Source organism: Hemiscyllium ocellatum, unplaced genomic scaffold (assembly GCF_020745735.1).
Source record: "Hemiscyllium ocellatum isolate sHemOce1 unplaced genomic scaffold, sHemOce1.pat.X.cur. scaffold_2752_pat_ctg1, whole genome shotgun sequence".
In the NCBI taxonomy this organism is placed as follows: domain Eukaryota; kingdom Metazoa; phylum Chordata; class Chondrichthyes; order Orectolobiformes; family Hemiscylliidae; genus Hemiscyllium; species Hemiscyllium ocellatum.
The window spans coordinates 16,792-38,316 of NW_026868191.1; the positions used below are offsets into that span (position 1 = coordinate 16,792).

Below are 21,525 nucleotides of genomic sequence, written 5' to 3' on the forward strand. Positions count from 1 at the left end.
AGCAAGGGGTTTAAATTTATTTTAGGAAACCTCCTTTGTGCCGTGGGAAAACTCCCGCCGCTGGAAATACAGTGCTACAGATTCAAATTAACAGAAGCAGGAGTAGACCATTTGGGCAAGCCTGCTTCGTCATTCATTAAGATCACAGCTCCACCAAACTGCACTATCCCGACTAACCGGTAAAGCGCATTTCAGAAGAATGGACAGCCCGTAGGCCAGCTAAAAACTGCTTCCCTGACCGGGAATCGAACCCGGGCCGCGGCGGTGAGAGCGCCAAATCCTAACCACTAGACTACCAGGGAGACATAAAGCCGCCCGTGTAGCTCTGCTGAAAATGGCCTCGCTGCCCGGGAATCGAACCCGGGCTGCAGCAGTAAGAAGACTTGCACCGGTGCATCCATCAATGTAACTTTTTTGTGTCCATTGCTCCCGATGCGATCTCTATAACATTGGGGAGACTTAGAGTCAAGTCACATCTCCGGGACTCTCCTGCGCGCCTTTATTGCAAAAAAGCGCGGAGTGGACCCGGAAGCTGGTGTAGCGCAAGCTAACCTGGGTAGGTTTCTCTTCCTATAAATGCGCGCAGGAGAGTTCCGCAGATGTGACTTGACTCTCCTGTCTCCCCAATGTTATAGAGATCGCATCGGGAGCAATGGACACAAAAACTTACATTGATGGATACAAGAAAAATTAAATTTAAACTGTAAAACACACGTAACCGCGTCTACAAACAGACACTGCCAAGCAGCCCCGACCTGCTCCGTCGAGAGAGTGAAGACTGTTCACTCGTTTGTAGCTGCAGAAGCAATCATCCCAACACATGCAAACAAATCTGCATCAGGATGCTATTTGAACGAGCTACATCACACTGCAGCACCCAGGTACGGTGAAGATCAATAAACAACTGTAAAGCGCATTTCAGAAGAATGGACAGCCCGTAGGCCAGCTAAAAACTGCTTCCCTGACCGGGAATCGAACCCGGGCCGCGGCGGTGAGAGCGCCAAATCCTAACCACTAGACTACCAGGGAGACATAAAGCCGCCCGTGTAGCTCTGCTGAAAATGGCCTCGCTGCCCGGGAATCGAACCCGGGCTGCAGCAGTAAGAAGACTTGCACCGGTGCATCCATCAATGTAACTTTTTTGTGTCCATTGCTCCCGATGCGATCTCTATAACATTGGGGAGACTTAGAGTCAAGTCACATCTCCGGGACTCTCCTGCGCGCCTTTATTGCAAAAAAGCGCGGAGTGGACCCGGAAGCTGGTGTAGCGCAAGCTAACCTGGGTAGGTTTCTCTTCCTATAAATGCGCGCAGGAGAGTTCCGCAGATGTTGGAGAACAGAGACACGGTGGGGGAGGGGTTCAGGTACATAAAATTAAACATTTCTCAACACCAGGTTATCGTCCAACTGGTTTATTTGGAAGCACGAGCTTTCAGAGCGCTGCTCCTTCATGGGATGTTTGTTGAACAGGATCATAAGACACAACCACCTGATGAAGGAGCAGCGCTCCAAAAGCTTATGTTTGCAAATGAGCCTGTTGGAGTATCACCTGGTGTGGTGTGAATTTTAACTTCGTACACCCCAGTCCAACACCGGCATCTCCAAATTGGGGACATAGTTCTTTGGAAGTTGCATCATTGGTAGACAGGGTGGTGAAGGAGGCGTTTAGCACACTTTCCTTCATTGTTCACACCGTTCAGTGCAGGAGGTGGGACATCACGTTGATGTTGTACAGGATATTGGTGAGACCACGGGTAGAGTACTGAGTACACTTCTGGTCGCCCTATCGACGACCACAAGTTGTCGGGTAACCTTATTTCGATTTATAAAGTCATGGGGCGTGTAGGAAAGGTAAATATCACAGGGGGGAAGAAAGGGTGCATCTCACCTCTTTTTTTACTTCTCTTGGCATTTGGACACTTCAATTCTGTCAGTAACAGCATCTCCAGAGAGCGTACTGCGCACGCTCGCCGTTACGAGGATGAAACTGCGCATGCTCCTCGCAAAGCATGCGTCACGGCTTTCTTTTGGTGGACCAATCGGAAGCCCTGGAGGACCGGAAGGATACCAGTCCTCCTGCCAATCAGAGCCTTCCTATTGTCTGAATGCAGAAGTTGGAACACGAGCTTCGGAAGCTGCTGCTCCTCTCTCTGAATGAAGATTGAGTTTGCTCCAGACTGTAACCTCCTTACTCCGTCACCCATCTGTGAGTACGGCACACTCTTCTCAACTCCTTTTCCTTTTATTTTCATTCTTGGATTCAATCTTTCACTTCCCTTTCCTTTCGGTTGCTGCAAATGAATTCACGGCGTGGACCGATTCGGGACAAGGTTTTTATAAACAGAGAGTGGTTCATGTATGGAATGAATATCCAGAGGAAGTGGTGGATGCACGGACAGATACAACGTTTGACCGACATTTGGAGAAGTACATGAATAGGGAAGGTGCGGGGGGATACTGGCCAAACACTAGCAAGTGGCACTACTTTAGTTTGAGAACATACTCAGCGTGGAATAGTTGGGCTGAAGGGTCCGTTTCTGTGCTGTCTGACCGTAACTGTTCTGTTGTGGTCTTAAAACCATTTTCTTGCCTTGTACCTGCTTCTAACACACAAATCACTCAAAAAAAAAACCCCCACCTCAACCACACAACATAAATATCCACACTTTGTTCAAAAATCAGAGGAACTCAGCCTTGAATATATTCAATAACCCCCCTAACTGCAGGAAGACATCCCCACTTCTAATCCCAGTTCATTTTGTGATTTATACCACTTGCCTTGCTGATTGCTTGCTGCACTTGTCTGACAACTGGCAGTGACTGGTGTAGAAGGACGCTGAGGCCTCTTTGTACATCCACACATCATTCCTGATGAAGGGCTCGGGCCTGAGATGTCAATTCTCCTGGTCCTCAGATGCTGCCTGTCTTGCTGTGCTTTTCCAACCCCAAACGTTTCGACTCTGATTCCAGCAGCTGCAGGTCTCACTTTCTCTACATTGGATGCTGAGGGTTAACCTTATAAATGTTTAAGGGGCATTCCTAGAGGCATGGCACTCACCCACAGATTCAATCAATAAACACATCGACCTGGACCCAATATACCGGCCACTGCAGCGGACAGCTGGAACTGACAATCGGAAGCGGCAGAGACAAACCACTATAAATGCCGGAGGAAACAACACAGAAGTGCTTCACAGGAGACTCCCAAGCACTGAGGATGTCACCTAGACAGGGGACGAAACGTCTGCAACACAAATTCCCAGCTCGGCAAACAGAACCACAACAACGAGCAGCCGAGCTACAAATCTTCTCCCAAACTTGGAATACATAACATGGCTACAACACTATGATATAACTAGAAATAATTATAAATCAAATTTATACAGCCGTAAATAAATACATATTGCACAGTAACACTATGATATATCCCTGTCCAGTATGACTTTTACTGTTCAGTTAAACGAAACTTGAAAGGGCTCAGAAAATGTTTACAAAGATGTTGCCAGGGTTTGAGCTACAGGGAGTGGCTAAATAAGCTGGGGCTGTTTTCCCTGGAGCATCGGAGGCTGAGGGGTGACCTTATTGAGGTTTATAAAATAATGAGGGGCATGGATAGGGTGAATAGACAAGGTCTTTTCCCTGGGGTGGGAGAGTCCCGAACTAGAGGTGAGAGGGGAAAAGACATAAAAAGGACCTAAGGGGCAACTTTGTCAGTCAGAGGGTGGTGCGTGTATGGAATGAGCTGCCAGAGGAAGTGGTGGAGGCTGGGACAATTGCAACATTTGAAAGGCATCTGGATGGGAATATGAATGGGAAGGGTTTGGAGGGACGTGCTGGCACATCGGACTAGATCAATTTTGGCTATGTGCTCGGCATGCACCAGTTGCACATAGGGTCTCTTTGTGTGCTATACATCTGTATGACTCTCAATGCTGTCCAGGTGAGTCAGTGATGTTATAACAACAACACTGGACCAGCAATCCAGAGGCCCCAGGCAAATAATCTGGGCTCATGGGTCCAAATACCAGTAAAAACAAACATTGGGGAATTTAAATTTTTTTTAAAATCTGAACTGAAAACTAGTCTCAGTCATTGAGAGAATGAAACTTTTCTGAAAACCCATTTGATTCAATAACGCTCTTCAGGGAAGGAAACCCGCTAGCATTAACTTGGTGCTGCCTGCATATGATGGCTCACGTGCTTGACTTTTAAAATGCCCCCTAAAGTCTGGCAATCCTCTTGTCTGAAGGGCAGTTAGGGACGAAAACATTGTTGGCCTTGCCAAAAAAAAGCCCACATTCCATGAAGGAGTTTATCTCGAATGTGACTTCACATCTGCGAATGGGTCACATCAGAACATCCAGACAAATAAGCACCAAAATGTCTGGTGCTGCAAGAGTACAGCAGGTCAGCCAGCATCAGAGGAGCAGGAGGTTTGATGTTTTGGGCATAACCCCTTGATTAGGAATGTGGGGTGGGCCCAAAGGGACAGAGATAAATGGGAGGGAGGTGGGACTGGGGGAAGGGAGCTGAGAATGCTATGGGTAGATGAAAGCGAGGGAAGGAGGTGACAGGTCAGAGAGGAGGGTGGAGCAGATAGATGGGAAGGCAGATGGACAGGTGGGACAGTTCAAAAGAGCAGTCCCAAGTTCGAGGGTTGTGTCTGGGATTGGGCAGTGGGGGGGGGGGGTAAATGAGGAAACTGGTGAAATCAATATTGATCCTGTATGGTTGGAGGGTCCCAATGCAGAGGCATTCTTCCTCCAGGTATCAGGTGGCCTAGGACCCTGCAACCACACGGCATCAACATCGATTTCACCAGTTTCCTCACATTCCCTCCCCCCTCCCACCCCAGCTCCAACCCTCCAACTCAGCACCACCCTCTTGAACTGTCCCACCTGTCCATCTTCCTTCCCACCAATCTGCTCCACCCTGTCGCCATCACCTCCCCCCCCAACCTGCATCTACCTTACCCCCAGCCCCACTCCCACCTTCCTATTTATCTCTCAGCACCCTTTCCACACCCCCAAACCCCCACCCCCCTCCCCCTCCGCAATTCCTGATGAAGGACACGAGAGAGACACAGACAGCGATCTAGACCAATGCATCCAGCATATGCACCTTTCCTGAGTTCACCTCCTTTCACTTCACTTCCTACAAACCAACAGTTTAATCCCAAAATGAGAAAAGAAATGGAATAGGAGGGGTGAGAAGAGAGGGTGCTGTACTCACAGAGGTTGGTGCAGTCTGGGGTAACACTCAATCTTCATTCAGAGAGAGAGAGAGAGAGCAGCAGGAGCTCATGATCCAACTTCCGCATTCAGACACTGAGGGGATGCTCTGATTGGTAGGAGGACCAGCCTTCCTTCCGGTCCTCCAAGGCTCCCCATTGGTCATGCCTCCCCGTGTCAAGGTTAAGGGAGGGGCACGTGAGGGTAGTGGAGGAGAGAGGTCGCGTGGGCGTCACAAAGACCAGTGCCGCCGCGTGACGCACGGCGCGGTGGACCAATGGGAAAGGCTGGAACGCCGCACGGGCGGGCGGTCCGTCAAATCAACGCGCGGCCTCTGTGACGACAGCGGTTCCTCGATTCACGTGACCGGTTGCTCCTGCACATGCGCCATTGCGGGGGGGTCAAGGGGAGCTGATGTTGTGTTGGTCTGGAGGGTCCCTGTGTCCAGGAAGAGGTGAGTGTGGCTCAGTCAATGAGCATCAGTCAGACCCTGCTGGAGCATGGGGGGGAGGTGGGATATTAGGTACAGCAAGAGTTAAAGAGTGTGTGGGATGGAGATTTACAGCTTTTTTAGGTAATAAGTCCCTTTCTGGACAATACTGGGGGATGGGTAATATCAGAAACAGCAGAGTGAGAATTGAAGAAAAGTGTGTGTGTGTGTGTGTGTGTGTGTGTGTGTGTGTGGTGGGGGGGGGGGGGGTGGAGATTTGCAACACTTCTTAAAGTTAAAAATCACACAACTCTAGGTTATAGGAGAAAGTGAGGTCTGCAGATGCTGGAGATCAGAGCTGAAAATGTGTTGCTGGAAAAGCTCAGCAGGTCAGGCAGCATCCAAGGAACAGGAGATTCGACGTTTCGGGCATGAGCCCTTCTTCAGGAATGAGGAAAGTGTCCTCATTCTTTCCTCATTCCTGATGAAGGGCTTTTGCCCGAAACGTCGATTTTTTTTTCCCTACTCCTCGGATGCTGCCTGACCTGCTGTGCTTTTCCAGCACCACACTGATCTCCAGCATCTGCTGTCTTTTTCGCCTGGAGGTTTTACTAGCTACCTGATGAAGGTGCAGAGCTCTGAAAGCTCGAACTTCTAAACAAATCTAATGGACTACAACCTGGTGATGTGTGATTTTTTTTTACCTTTGTACACCCCAGCCCAACACTGGCATCTGCATATTGTAACTTGATTGTTTTAGGGAAGTTCTACAGAAACTAGAATGATCTGTTCTAAATTCCTGTCATGTGCAGGCAGCAATGACTTTTGTAATCCCCTTTTTCACAGGATATGAGAAGAGCAGCTTTGCAGGTAGAGCTCCCCAATGGAGTACCATGTGAAGGTCTGACAGAGCCCCTTGATTCGTGGGACAGGAGAGACGTCCCTCTTTCAGTCCAGAAGGGGCAAATTCTTTGAACGTTTTTGTCTGCTTCAGTAGGCTCTTAAAGTATCGTCTTCACCTGAACCACAGGGGCACGTGCCTGAGCCAGTTTGCCCACTGTGGGGAAAGGAAGTCTCAGGAGGCATTCCGCACGCCATGGAGAAACCATGGAAGTGTGGGGATTGCAGGAAAGGATTCCGCTCCCCCTCCGTGCTGGAGATCCACCGCCGTGTCCACACTGGGGAGAGGCCGTTCAGCTGCTCCGAGTGCGGGAAGGGCTTCACCCAGTCGTCTATCCTGCTGACCCACCAGCGTTTCCACACCGGGGAGCGGCCCTTCACCTGCCCCGTCTGCGGCAAGTGCTTCACCCAGTCGTCCACCCTGCTGACCCACCAGCGGGTCCACACCAGGGAGCGGCCCTTCACCTGCTCCATCTGCGGCAAGGGCTTCACCGACTCCTCCCACCTGCTGACCCACCAGCGGGTCCACACCGGGGAGAGGCCGTTCAGCTGCTCGGTCTGCGGCAAGAGCTTTACCCAGTCGTCCAACCTGCTGCAGCACCAGCAGGTCCACACCGGGGAGTGGCCCTTCACCTGCTCTGTCTGCGGCAAGGGCTTCGCCCGCTCGTCCGACCTGCTAACCCACCAGCGGGTCCACACGGGGGAGCGGCCGTTCAGCTGCTCGGTCTGCGGCAAGAGCTTCACCCGCTCGTCCACCCTGCTGCGGCACCAGCGGCTTCACACCGGGGAGCGTCCCTTCACCTGCTCCGTCTGCGGCAAGAGCTTCTCTCACTCGTCCACCCTGCTGCGGCACCAGCGGCTTCACACCGGGGAGCGGCCCTTCACCTGCTCCGTCTGCGGCAAGGGCTTCACCCAGTCGTCCCACCTGTTCTCACACCAGCAGGTCCACACCGGGGAGCGGCCCTTCACCTGCCCCGTCTGCGGGAGGGGCTTCGCTTCCTCTCAGCACCTGCTGCGGCACCAGCGGGGGCACAAGTGACGGGGCCAGCCGCTGTGAGTCACCGCCCAGGGCTGAACCCTGGGTGGGATGGGGGAGGGTCACTGCAGTTGCTGTGCTCTCATCCCCTTGGCATCCAGTGGTTCTGCGAGCCTGCGACTGCGCATTTCCTCCTGAAGTGGAGATGTACAACACAGAAACAGACCCTTCGCTCCAACTCCTCCATATCCTCAACTAATCAAGTCCCATTTGCCAGCAATTGGCCCTATCCCTCCAAACCTCTCCTTACACAGATACCCAAGTGGATGCCTTTTAAATGTTGCAATTGTACCAGCCTCCACCACTTCCTCTGGCAGCTCATTCCGCACGCACACACCACCCTCTGTGTGAAAAATGTTGCCCCTTAGGACCCTTTTTAAATCTTTCCCCTCTCACCCTAAACCTATGCCCTCTAGTTCTGGCAAAAGACTTTGTCTATCCCTATCCATGCCCCTCATGATTTTATAAACCTCTCTTAAAGTCAACCCTCAGCCTCCGACGTTCCAGGGAAGACAACCCCAGCCTGTTCAGCCTCTCCCTGTAGCTCAAACCCTCCAACCCTGGCAACATCCTTGTCAATCTTTCTGAACCCTTTCAAGTTTTGCAACATCCTTCCGATAGACCAGAAGTGCACATAATACAGAGGAACTTCGATTATCCAGAATTAGATGAACCAGCACGGTGGCTCAGTGGTTAGCGCTGCTACCTCACAGTACCAGGGACCCTGGTTTCATTCCTGCCTCAGGTGACAGACTGTGTGGAGTTTGCACATTCTCCCCGCGTCTGCGTGGGTTTCCTCCTAGTGCTCCGGTTCCGTCCCACAGTCCAAAGATGTGCAGGTCAGGGTGAATTGGCCATGCTAAATTGCCCGTAGTGTTAGGTACATTAGTCAGAGGGAAATGGGTCTGGGTGGGTTACTCTTCGGAGGGTCAGTGTGGACTGGTTGGGCCTGTTTCCACACTGTAAGGGATCTAATCGTCAAGCGACTGAAATACACCCTGCATGTGTCCTTTGGATAATCGAGGTTCCTGTGTATTCCAAAAGTGGCCTAACCAACGTCCTGTCCAGACCCCAACCCCTATACTCAGTGCTGTGACCAATAAAGTGATCTGCAGAATCTGCGGGACTTGCTTAATCCTGGAAGGTAAATCACGTGTTTCTCCTTCTCTTGCAGGTGGATCCAAGATTTCACTCTCTGTCCCATTGAGTCTCCAGTCAGGTCCTTCAGCTCAACTGGTCTCTCTCAGTATTTCTGACCCATGTGAGCCTCTACGCACCTCCCCTTCACTTGCTCACACTTGATTTCCCTTACAGCAGCATTCCCTTCAGTTCCTTTCTCCCTGACGTCTGTAACCAGCTTCTCCTTAAATGCCGTCCACCTCGACCTGCTACTGTGGGGGTCATTCCCGCTGCAGACAGAGGTCTCTCCTTTGTAACCTCTTCAAAAGATTTACCGCTGACTTCCCCCTTCAGTCTTTTCCATTTCTGGGTCTTCCCGCTGTTGCGAAACTTGGAAGGGTTCAGAAAAGATTTACAAGGATGTTGCCAGGGTTGGAGGATCTGAGCTACAGGGAGAGGCTGAACAGGCTGGGGCTGTTTTCCCTGGAGCGTCGGAGGCTGAGGGATGACCTTATAGAGGTTTACAAAATTATGACCGGCATGGATAGGATAAATAGGCAAAGTCTTTTCCCTGGGGTTGGGGAATCCAGAACTAGAGGGCATAGGTTTAGGGTGAGAGGGGAAGATATAAAAGAGACCTACAGGGCAACGTTTTAATACAGAAGGTGGTGTGTGTATGGAATGAGCTGCCAGAGGATGTGGTGGAGGCTGGTACAATTGCAACATTTAAGAGGCATTTGGATGGGTACATGAATAGGAAGGGTTTGGAGGGATATGGGCCGGATGCTGGCAGGTGGGACTAGTTTGGGTTGGGATATTTGGTCGGTACGGATGGGTTAGACCGAAGGGTCTGTTTCCGTGCTGTACATCTCTTGACAAAGCCTTGTCTGAGGGTGAAATGTTGTCATTCCCGTTGATGCAGGTGGTCCCCTGTCTGTTGTCCTTTTTGTTTCCTTTCGCGGAAAGGGCGTCGCAGACATGGGCAGCGTTCCCGAGCCCCGCTCCGGAACGGGCTGTTCCGTCCTCTTCCAGCCCCCGGGGGGGGGGAATGGGCAGCTTGAGTGCATTGGGAGAGTGGGCCGTTCACCGGGAAGGTGCCAATGGGACGGGAGAGCGGTACCGGTAATGGGGCGAGGGGGAGATGCCTCAGACCGCCAGAAACACTGGGGCAGCTGCTCGCGTGCTCCTTTTGGATCTCACAGCACAGGGAGGCCATTCATCTGATTACCTCCCCGTCTCTGTCTCTCTGGCTCTGGCTCTGCGTCTGTCTGTCTCTCTGAGGTGACAGCGGATTCCAGCATATTGCTGCTTGCTGGGTAAACCTGTTTTTCCTCTGTTTTCCCCCTCTCTCTCCTGCTCAAACCCCTGAACTTCAGGCCGCCCCTGACCTTTTCACTATCAGTGAATAGGGAACAGCTTTTCTTCCTCCACCTTATCTGAACCTATCACAATCTTCCCCACTTTCACCAGTTGTATCTGTGTGTGACCCTCTCTTTCTGTGTCTCTTTCTCTCCTAAGCCCCCTCCCTCACCACATCCCATTTACCCACCCCCTCCTGTCATGCTCCCACTTTCAAACGGTCTCGTTGTGTTTTCACTGCCTCTTCCCCATCGTTTCCGTCAAGCACCTCATCTCACGCTTAGAACCCCTGCAGTGTAGGAGCAGGCCCTTCAGCCCATCCAACCCACACCTCACCCAGACCTCTGCCTGTAACCCTGCAATTCCCATTGGCTAACCCACCTAGCCTACACATCCCTGGGCACTATGGGTAATTTAGCACGGCCAATGCACCCTAACCTGCACATCCCTAGGCACTATGGGTAATTTAGCATGGCCAATGCACCCTAACCTGCACATCCCTAGGCACTATGGGTAATTTAGCATGGCCAATGCCCCCTAACCTGCACATCCCCAAACACTATGTAATTTTAAAAATTCTCCTGCGTGGAGGGGTGGGGGTATCGCGTGGAACTTGGAATTAATAAACGCGGGAGACGCGTGGAACTCGGTGGTAACGAGGACCCCGTAGCACAGACTTTAAAATTCCTAGAAGTGAGGGGCATTGGGTAAGGAGAGGGACAGGGGACAGAGACAGACAGAAACAGAGATACAGAGAGACCGACACAGGAAGTGAGAGAGAGAGAAAGAGGGAGATAGATAAAGAGAGACAGAAGGTAATAAAGACAAAGGGGAGAGAAACAGAGAAAAGGGAAGAGAAAGCAAGAGAGAAGGTTAGAGAAAAAGGATTGCGAGAAATAAGGGTTAGGGGTAAGGAGACTCGCAGCAGCCAGCGAAGAGAGAGAGAGCGAGCCGATCTGTCCCAGCAGCCTGAGGAGAGAGAGAGTGAGTGAAAAGAGCTGTACAACTGACAGAAAGTTTAACCCTTTGTGATCTGGTTTGAATGCACATTTGTTTGTCGGTGATTGAATGTTTAAGTTTTATTCCCTGGAGCTTGAGTTCCAGGACTGTTTTAAATGTGATTTTTATGGAAACTTAACATGATTTTTTAAAGTTGATAATTTCTGTTCTTTTACAAGTCATGACTGCCTTACTATCCGATTCTAACTAATCTCTTTTATCTTTACATAAAAGCAATATATGGAGGACAGTTGAAGTTTCAGTTCAACAGTAGGTTGTCGTAAAAACGAAAACTTCCATGGTTATTATCTGTGACCTTGGATTCGGCCATTGTTCATGCATTAGAAGTTTTTTTTTAACTTGAATTGGCAAATTCTTGTAAGACAGCTCTGATTATTTTACAACCTAAAGTATTGTAATTGAGTAATGATTGGTCAGGAGGACTTAAGAAAACTAATTTTGGATCTAAATTAGGGTACTAAAACTGGGTGATCACAGTGGATTTCAAAATTGGGAACTCTATTAATTTTACATTTTAAATATTGAATACTGAATAAATGGACGTAAATATATAAATAAGTTTACAAGGTAGGAACAGGCTTTAAAGTTAGTCAAGCATGAATTGATAAATTGGTGTTTGAGGATATGGGAAGCTAGGAACATTGCAATGTTTCTTAAAAGAAAGAAAAAGGGAAGAACGTAACGACTTGTCCCCTTCGGGAAGTACCAATAGGGGACAAGGAGATTGGGTTTGTGTGTGTCCCCCTCACCAGTGGGGAGGTTGGAACATCTAAAAGGAAATGACGGTCCTGGTTGAGAATCCGATAGGATTGTCAGAACAAATTGATCTATTTTTGAGGCCCAGTCTGTATATGTGGGCTGAGTTAATGTCTATTTTGAATATACTATTTACTGGGGAAGAAAGGGGACTTATATGGGGATGCTGGACAGGGAAAGATACAGAAGATAGAAGGGTGGAGTGGGAAAAACCCATTAGATGAATTGTTAGGAGAGGCACAGAAAGTGTTTGTAAAGAGAGAGGACGAGAGACAGTAGCAGAAGGCGAAAATGACGGTCGCTGCGGTTGATGAGGTAATTAGGAGAAGAATGGAACCAAGAGTGAGCAACCGGAGCAGCGGGTGACAGCATGTAGGGCAGAGAGGAAAGGGGATAGGCAGAGACAAGGAGGAGCATTTGGTAGAGGGTTTGAGCGACAGGGGCAGAGATGAAGGTCTCCACAGGCAGGATGCCATTATTGTGGAAAGATAGGGCATTTTAGGCGGGAGTGTCCTGATCTATAAAGGGAAGAAAGAGCCATTCCGCTTATGATTTGATAACGACAGGGAGGGGAACAACAACTGGCATCATTTCTGAGCAGTCAGGGGTTAACAACCCAGTCATAGATTGGCTGAATAGCACATTTGGTAGATGGGGAACTGTGCTGGGACAGCTGGCCCTTGGTTTATGCATCTCTGTTGCTATCTTTATTACCTGTGGTTGTTGTTGTATACCATGTATCAGGACGCTTGTGACACGAACAATTGACCGTGCCCTGACGGGAAAGGATAACCCCCCCACCCGCATACCAGGCAGCGGTGCTGGAGGAGCCTGTGATGGGGGCACCCCAGGGAAAGATTACGGGATCAGGATCAGAGGGAATGGAGGAGATATGCCTGAGAGAGAAGCGCGGGACAACTTATGATTTTACTTTATAACTGTATCTCTCATTTCTAATCCTTCCCATTTCGGGCCTCAGAATGTGAGGGCTGAGGTGCAGAGACCCCCTAGTTGTGTATTTGTTTTCTTTCCCGTTCAAATTGACAACAGGTAAATTTGTGCTTTTATGCTGCAGTTTGAGATTGTGAAGTGCTATATGCCTCGAGACTCAAGAGACTATTGTTCACTCAAGAGATTCCTAGCCATCATCTGGTATTCTTAAATGGCTTCGATTGGTCTCGACGGCCACTGATCACAGTGATAAGCCAGTTACCACTGCCCGTGTCCGTACTTGACAGCTGTAAAATGGATGTGGGTTTTTATTGGTCAAGTGAAGGTGACTGGTTAGCCAATGATGGGTAAGATTCCTTGAGCGAGGGACAACCTAAGACCGGCACAGTCGTGCATTGACCTTCAGAATAGTGGCCTGTGGTCATGTGGTTTTAACAGATGCCTGGCTTTTGTATCCGTGTCGGGAATCTGGTCAAGTTTCCGGCTTGCAAAGCAGCTTGATATAAGGAAAATCGTGGACCCAGTAGTTTGACATTGTATTCACTGTATTTTTGACAAAGGAAAATGCCAGTTTTGTGGCATCTTCCAGAACCAACTTAACAACAAACCTTTGGGAAGGAAGGAGAGCTCATTGAATCCTATTACAAAAAAGATTTGACACTATGTCAGTAGTTTGAAAATTTATTTTAAGATGTCATGGTATAATACGACCGATTTTACTGGGAGGTTGTACGATTGGGTGTTCTTTGGACAGCAGACAGAAGGCATTGCGTGGCAGTTTGAGACTGAAACACGGCTGGAAAGAATGTAGATTGATGAGGAAAATCAAATGGCAGAGTCTGAATCTGTCAGCCTGGCTTGATTGCATGAGTGGTGGTTCTTCAAAAGCATCTTCCAAGCCATGACCTCAACCACCAAGAACAGAGAAGTGTGAACACAGGATTCCGACTGCAAGATATATCGCATTGCTTCTTTGTTATTGACCAAAATGCTGGAACTCACTCCTGAACATTGTTGCAGACCACACCATGTTTGTGAAGCAATTTAAGAGGCAGCTCAGCACCACCTTTTCAAGGTCAGTTTGGAAAGAGTTGTTGGCACAGCCAATGATATTCACATCTCATGAAATAGTAAGCAAAGAGCCCAGGGTGTTGGAGGCTGAATGTTAGCATGGATAGAGGATTGGCTAACTACCACAGTTGTGGTAAGGGGCATGTTCAGGATGGCAACTTGTAACTTGTGGTGTACCACAGGGATCAGCGCTGGGGTCAACATTATTTACAATATGTATACGAATTACTTGGATAAGTAAAGTGAATGTACTATTGCTAAGTTTGCAGAAGAGACAGTTGATGTGAAAGCAGGTGGTGAGGATGACATTAGATATCTGGAGAGGGATATAGACAGGTTAAGCAAATGAACGAAAGCTTGGCAGATGGGAAAATGAGGTCATGCAGTTTGTCAGGAGGCGAAGAACTGAATATTAAATGGAGAAAACTTTAGAGGGATTTGGAATCACATCCACGAATCTCTTCATCCAATTTCAGTAAGTAATAGGGAGGCAAATGGGAGTTTGGCCTTTTCAACAGAGTATAAATGTAGAAAGGTTATAGTGAACCTTTGTAAGGCCCTAGTCAGGCCACAAGTGAATATTATGAACAGTTTAGGGCCCTTTACCTGAGGAAAGATATATTGGCATTGGAGGCAGTCCAGAGATGGTTGACCATGATGATATCGGATGGAAAGAATGTCTTATGAGGAGAACTGAATAGGTTGGGCCTGTGCTTATTAGAAGTTAGAAGAATTAGAGGTAACCTTATTGTCACGTACAAGATTCTGAGGAGACTTGACAGGCTAGATGTGGAAACGTGGGTGAGTCTGGGACCAGAGGAAGTAACCTCCAAATAAGAGATTGCATGCTTAGGACAGATAGGAATTTCTCCTGAGGGCAGTAAATCTGTGGAACTTGATACTAAAAGGGCTGTTGAGCCTGGGTTGTTATGTGCATTCAAGGCTGAGATAGTGTTTGTTTTAATCAGTAAGCGAATTGAGGATTACTGAGGATTATGGGACAATGGCAGAAAAGTGGAGTAAATGTTTACCAGAATAATTGTGATCTGAATGAATGGCAGAGTCAACTCAATGGGCTGAATTGAATAGTAAATACTAATGAGGAAAAGGATACAACTGGCAATTACAGACCAGTCAATGTTGGGAAGCCTAGAGATTGTAGGGAGTTGGTGGCATTTGGGCATTGTTACTGGATTTAACATCTGGAGTTTCAAAATGATGCTGCTATGGCCCCGATGCAATTTGAAATCAATTTATGTATCTGGAATATAAAGCTGCTTTGATGATCTTATCAATTGTCATAAGTACCGATCTTGTTCACTAATAACCTTGTTTTTAAGGAAGGAAATCTTCAGTCCTTTCCCAGTTTGGTGAATGTGTCACTCTTGATCCAAAGTCATGTGATTGACTCTTAACTGCCCTCTGAATTGGCACTTGGTTCTTTTAGGAGACAAAGTGTCACATTCCATGAATGAATAAAGAAAAATATTTAGGACAAGATTGTCACTGTCAGTGAAGGGAAGATTGTGATCTAGTGATACTGGTTAAGTAGCCCAGAGATTTCGGTTTTCTGAGAACAAAAATTAAAATCCCATCCTGGATGCTAGTGGACTTTATTTTCAATGAATAAAAAGATCAGGAAGTGAGAGTTTGTCTCAGTACTGGCAACAAGGAAACCATTATTGGCTAAGACAATGAATTGCAGATGTTGGAGATCAGCAACAATTGCTGGGAAACTGCAGCAGGTCTGGCAGCATCTGTGGAAAGAAAACAATTAATGTTTTGAATCCAGCCTAATTTTGAAGGACCACCGGACTCAAAACAGTAACACTGTTGTCTCCTCATAGATGCTGCCAGAACTATTGCTTTTGTCCAATCATTACTGATTGTTGTGAAAGTATTCTTTTCGGGAGGGAAATCTACCATTCACAACCCTACACATGTGTGCGCACGCTCACATCATGTGACTCCAGACCTACTACAATGTGGTTGACTCTCAACTAAGTTCTAGCATGTAGCCAATTGCTCGGTCCAAAGGCCATGAAGGATGGTGAGCGATGGTTGGACATGCGAGCAACAATCCCATCCCTCAAAATATTTTCTTATATATTATAAAGCATAAGTTAATGAAGGACAGCCAAAACAAACTGCTATGGGAAGGTCATCCCCAACTAACTTGATTTGCTTGTAGTTATAAATGTTGTTTTTAAAATCTTCTTCAGCGAGGACATTGGTTCCATCATTGTTGCAATACTGCATGCAATTCTGTGCTTTCTGATACAGGAAGGGTGTTATGAAATTTGAAAGGGTTCAGAAAACATTTACAAGGATGCTGCCAGGGCTGGAGGGTTTGAGCTACAGGAAGAGGCTGAATAGATTGGGGCTGTTTTCCCTGGAGCTTTGGAGGCTGAGGAGTGACTTTAAAGACATTTATAAAATCATGAGAGGCATGGGTAGGGTAAATAGGCAAGGTCTTTTCCCTTGGGTGGGGGAATCCAAAATTAGAGGGCATAGGTTTAAGGTTAATGGCAAATGGAGTTTAATATAGATAAGTGTGAGTTCTTATATTTTGTATCGTCAAATCAAGACCGGAATTTCATGGTGACTGGTAGGACTTTAAGGAGTGTAATGGAACGTAGGGATCTTGGAAGGACTCTAGCAAATTAGAGTCGAGATAAGCACCAAATAATAACACATACCAACAAGCACCAAATCTGTTTCATATGCAGGATTTCAAACCAAGAGATGTAGGGATGCAGGTTCATCGCACCTGGAAAGTGGAGTCATGGGTAGACAGGGCGGTGAAGAAGACTTTTGGCATGTTTGCTTTCATCAGTCAGAGCACTGAGTACAGGAGTTGGGATGAATTGTTGCAGCTGTCACAGATTTCACATAACACAAGATGTGACCCTGTCCTCCCCTGACTGACTGTCCCTTTGCACATCAGGGGGAAGACACCCCTTTAATTGTGATGATCAGGAAACATGCCATCCTTCAAAAACAGGGCTGTGTTCACAAATATTTGGACAGAGGAAGGAAGTTGAAGTTTGGGTGAAGATCAATCTTCATTCAGAGAGAGAAGAAGAGCAGCAGCAGCTTCAGAAATTCATGGTCCAACTTCTGAAAAGACCTTGTCTGATTTGCAGTTGTTTCTGGGCTTGTAATACCGTACTGCAGCATATTGTAGATCTTCAGTAAGAACGTCAATACTGCACTAGAGGTCCATTCAGCAACTTGAGTCCATGTGAACTCTTTGTTGAGGTATGCAGTCTGCCCCATAACCCTGTTGGTTTACAGTTACATATAGATCTACACAAAGATCTTTGGGATTGAGAGGAAAGAATGTTCCACAGTAACTAGAATTACGTTTAGATTTTCTGTCATGGACTGACTGTGATGATCCTTGCAATCACTTCACAAGAATATTACAAGAGAAGAATTTGGAGGCAGAAATCTCAGACCAAATATCACATCAAAGTCTGACAGTCACTTGATTCACGAGGACGTGGATATTGATGACCTTGAAAACAAAGAGGAGAAAGTCTGTCTGCTTAGTTAGGTTTTAAACGTCAGTGTGACTGGAACCTTAGAGTCTCACATACCCACACACCAGAGTAGTGACTGGAACAAGCTTTACAGACTGAATGAGAGTGTTCCAATTATCAGAGGGTTCACCAGTAACACCACACACATGCTGTAAGTGTGAGCGAGTTTTCAACTGATTGTTAAGGTCAGAGACAGACGAGGGCACCTGCACTATGGAGAAACCGTGGAAATGTGGGGAGTGTGGGAATGGTTTCCCTTCGCCATCTGCGCTGGAGATTCATTGGCGTTTGCACGTCGGGCAGCGGCTATTCACCTGTACTCATGCAGGAAAGGCTTCCCTCAGTTACACCACCTCCTGGCCCCCAGCGGGTCCACACCAGCAAGAACCCGTTCATCTGCCCCGTGTGTGGGCAGGGCTTCACTCAGTCACACCAGCTGTTGCCGCACCAGCGGATGCACACCGGGGAGAAACCATTTTCCTGCTCCGTGTGCGGGAAGGGCTACACCCGGTCGTATCACCTGCTGCTCGGCTTCCACGTCCACACTGGGGAGAAGCCGTTCACCTGTCCCGTGTGGAGCAATGACTTCTGTGATTCCTCCACCCTGCACAAACACCAGCACATCCACACCAAGGAGCAGCCGTTCACCTGTCCAGTGTGTGGGAAGGGCTTCACCCAGTCGTGCAACTTGTGGAGACACCAGCAACTTCACAAGTGAGATTGCGCAGGGATTCGGGTTGGATTCTGCTGTTACCGCTGCTGAGAGTCACATCTTGAACCCTGTTTAGTGGGTGAAGTGGGAGGGGTAAGGGGTTCCTTTATGCTGACTGGTCGCTCTCACACCCACTTTACTTCCAATGGGGGCTGATGCTCTCTGAGCCTGGGATTGCACCATCCCTATGGAACAGTCCACAGAAGTGGCTGAAGTGCATTTAGATCTGAAATAGATACATTTGTCTCTGTCCCATTGAGTCTCCAGCACAGTCGATCTAATTGGCCTCTGTCAGTGTTTATGCTACACCTGAGCATCCACCCACCCCTTCATCAGCATACAGGTATCCCCTGTTTTTGAAAGTTCACTTTACCCCCTACCCCCTCCCCATCCAAGCCTGTGCCAATTCTTAATCCTAACTTAGATCTGCTATTTATTGCTGATGTGTGGTTCCTGTCCCTGTATTCACCTCCCATTCATGTGTCTATCCAGATATACCTTAAGTGTTGCTAAGGTGCCTCTTTCCACTCCATCCAATGGCAATGCATTCCAGGCATCCAGCATCCAACTGTGTGAAAAATCTTCCCTTTCAATTCTCCCCCAGACTGTCCCCTTCTCACCTTGAACCTGTGCCCTCTTGTAGTTGACTTTTCCACTCTGGGGAGGGGGAAAGCCTCTGACTATCTAACAGACTATCTGGCCCAACACCAAACATCCAAAGAATAATCCACACAGACCCATTTCCCTATCCCTATTACTCGACATTTACCCCTGACTAATGTACCTAACTTTCAATTCTTGAACACTGTGGGGCAATTTAAGCACGGACAATCCAACTTAACCTGCCAATCCCTGGGCAGTGGGTAATTTAGCATAGCCACTCCACCCTAACCTACACATTTGGATTGTGAGAGGAAACCGGAGGAAACCCATATCGACACAGGGAGAATTTGCAAACTCCACACAGACAGTTGCCTGAGACTGAAATCGAACCAGTTTCCCTGGCGCTGTGAGGCATCAGTGCTAATGATTGAGCCACCATGCCACCCCCATCCAGCCAATCGGTGTGTCTCATCATTTTGTCGAGGTCATCCCTCCGCCTCTATCTTTACAGTGAAAATAATTCAGGTTTACCCCATCTCTTCTCATAATGAGACCTCCAGACCAGGCAATGTCCCAGTGAACCTTCTCTATACCCTCTCCCCAGAGCATCCATGTCCATGTTATCCATGTCCTAGTGAACCTTCTCTATACCCTCTCCCCAGAGCATCCATGTCCATGTTATCCATGTCCTAGTGACCCTTCTCTATACCCTCTCCCCAGAACATCCATGTCCTAGTGAACCTTCTCTATACACTCTCCCCAGAGCATCCATGTCCATGTTATCCATGTCCTAGTGACCCTTCTCTATACCCTCTCCCCAGAACATCCATGTCCTTCCGCAATATTCTGAATGTGAACGGAATAAATCGCTGTAACATAACTCGCCAACTCTTACACTCAAGGCAAGCGTGCTGTGTGCCTTCTTGATCACGTTACCCACCTGTGTTGCCACTTTTGGAGATCTATATGGCCAGATCTCTCTGTATGCCGGTGCTTCTATGTGGTCTGAAATTTATCGTACAATTCTTGTATTTCCTATGTATCTGTATCCAGCTTTACCTTAATTGTATTCCCCTCTTTATGTCTTTTCCCCTCTTTATCTCTTTTCCCCAATCCTCACCCCCTCCACTCATCAGCATATCATAAGACTATAGGAGCAGAAATGATGCCATTCAGCCCATTGAGTCTGCTCCACCATTCAATCACGGCTGATAAGTTTCTCAACCCCATTCTCCCCGTAACCTTTGATCCTCTTGATACTCAAGAACCTAGTTATTCCCATCTTAAATGTATTCAGTGATCTGGCCTCCACAGCCTTCTGGGACAGTGAATTCCATAGATACACCACTCTCTGCCTGAAGAAGTTCTCCTTATCTCCGTTCTAAAAGGTCTTCCCTCTACTTGAAGGCTGAGCCCTCGGGTCCTAGTTTCTCCTACCAATGGAAACATTTTCCCAACATCCACTCTGTCTAAGCTGTTCAGTATTCTGTAGGTTTCAATTAGTTCCCTTGTCATCTTCTAAACTCCATTGAGTATAGACCCAGAGTCCTCTGATGTTCTTCATATGTTAAGCTTTTCAATCCTGGGACTTTTCTCATCAACCTCCTCTGAACATGTTCCAGGGCCTGTACATCCTTCCTGAGATATAGGGCCCAAAACTGCGTACAATACTCCAATTGTGGCCTGACCGGAACCTTATAGACCCTCAGAAGTACATCCCTGTTTTTATATTCAAGTCCTGTCCAAATAAATGCCATTGTTGCATTTGCTTTCCTCACTACTGACTCAACCTGTAAGTTTACTTTGACAGAATCCTGAGCTAGAAGTCCCAAGTCTCTTTACTCTTCAGATTTCTGAATTTTCTCCTCATAATCCTTCTGTTCCAAGGTAGCAGCAGAGAGTTCCAGACACATCGATTTGTATTCAGGGATATCCAAGGATCTCAAGAACTGCCAGTATCTCAGAAAGAATCGGTATTCCGGGAGGAGGCAGAGAGGAGCGTGGTGTGCACCTGTAAACTCCAGAACTTCCCCCAACTTCATGAGTCAACAATAACTTTTTCTGACCAAGAAACGAAAGGGCCGGCGAGAACTGTGACACTACAGGAACTGAAATTAGGCCATTCAGCCCATTGAGTCTGCTCCACCATTCACTCATTCTGGAGTATCAAGGGGTTCAAAGGTTACAGGGAGTTCAAAGGTTACAGGGAGAATGGGGTTAAGAAACATATCAGCCATGATTGAATGGCAGAGCAGATTCAATACGATAAATGGACTAATTTCTGCTAGTTAACCATCCCTGGGAAGAAGGAGGCAACACAATAAGTTGTTTCTTGGGACAGGCAAGATAATGTTTAATAATGGTGTGACAAAAGGACAATTAATTCTGCCTGTGGAAGGAAAGCCTTGACATAGAGGGGTTAATTGCAGAGCAGGCTGTTTCAAACAGACAGCTAACCCTCAAGGATAAGAAGGGAAGCTACAGAGCTGAGGTCTCCAGCAATGGGAGGTGATGTTAGAGTCTTAAAAAATAGTCACACCACAGATTTGAAAATGAGGAAATGCCACCAAAATTCAACTCCAGAACGATGCTGCAGCAGTAGTACTTAGAAGAATAATACTGCATCAAACCCCTAGACACTTCCAGAGATGGGCACTGTCAGTGGAAACCCAGTTAAATTCAGCTATCAACTGGGTGATAGCCAAGTTTGGGGGGTAAAGCTGAATGAACTTGAGGGGTTTTATTTGTGGTTGCTAAGTGCAATAAAGTGCAAATCATTGTTTCAGCAGTTG

General features: G+C 47.7%; 2 non-coding genes across 2 annotated transcripts; both read right to left on the reverse strand.

Annotated features, from left to right (window-relative positions):
- Positions 1-230: 230 nt before the first annotated feature.
- On the reverse strand, positions 231-302 carry trnae-cuc (transfer RNA glutamic acid (anticodon CUC)). The gene has a single exon. It is a non-coding gene; the product is annotated as a tRNA-Glu (tRNA).
- Positions 303-957: 655 nt separating this feature from the next.
- Positions 958-1,029, reverse strand: trnae-cuc (transfer RNA glutamic acid (anticodon CUC)). The gene has a single exon. It is a non-coding gene; the product is annotated as a tRNA-Glu (tRNA).
- Between the last annotated feature and the right edge of the window lie 20,496 nt (positions 1,030-21,525).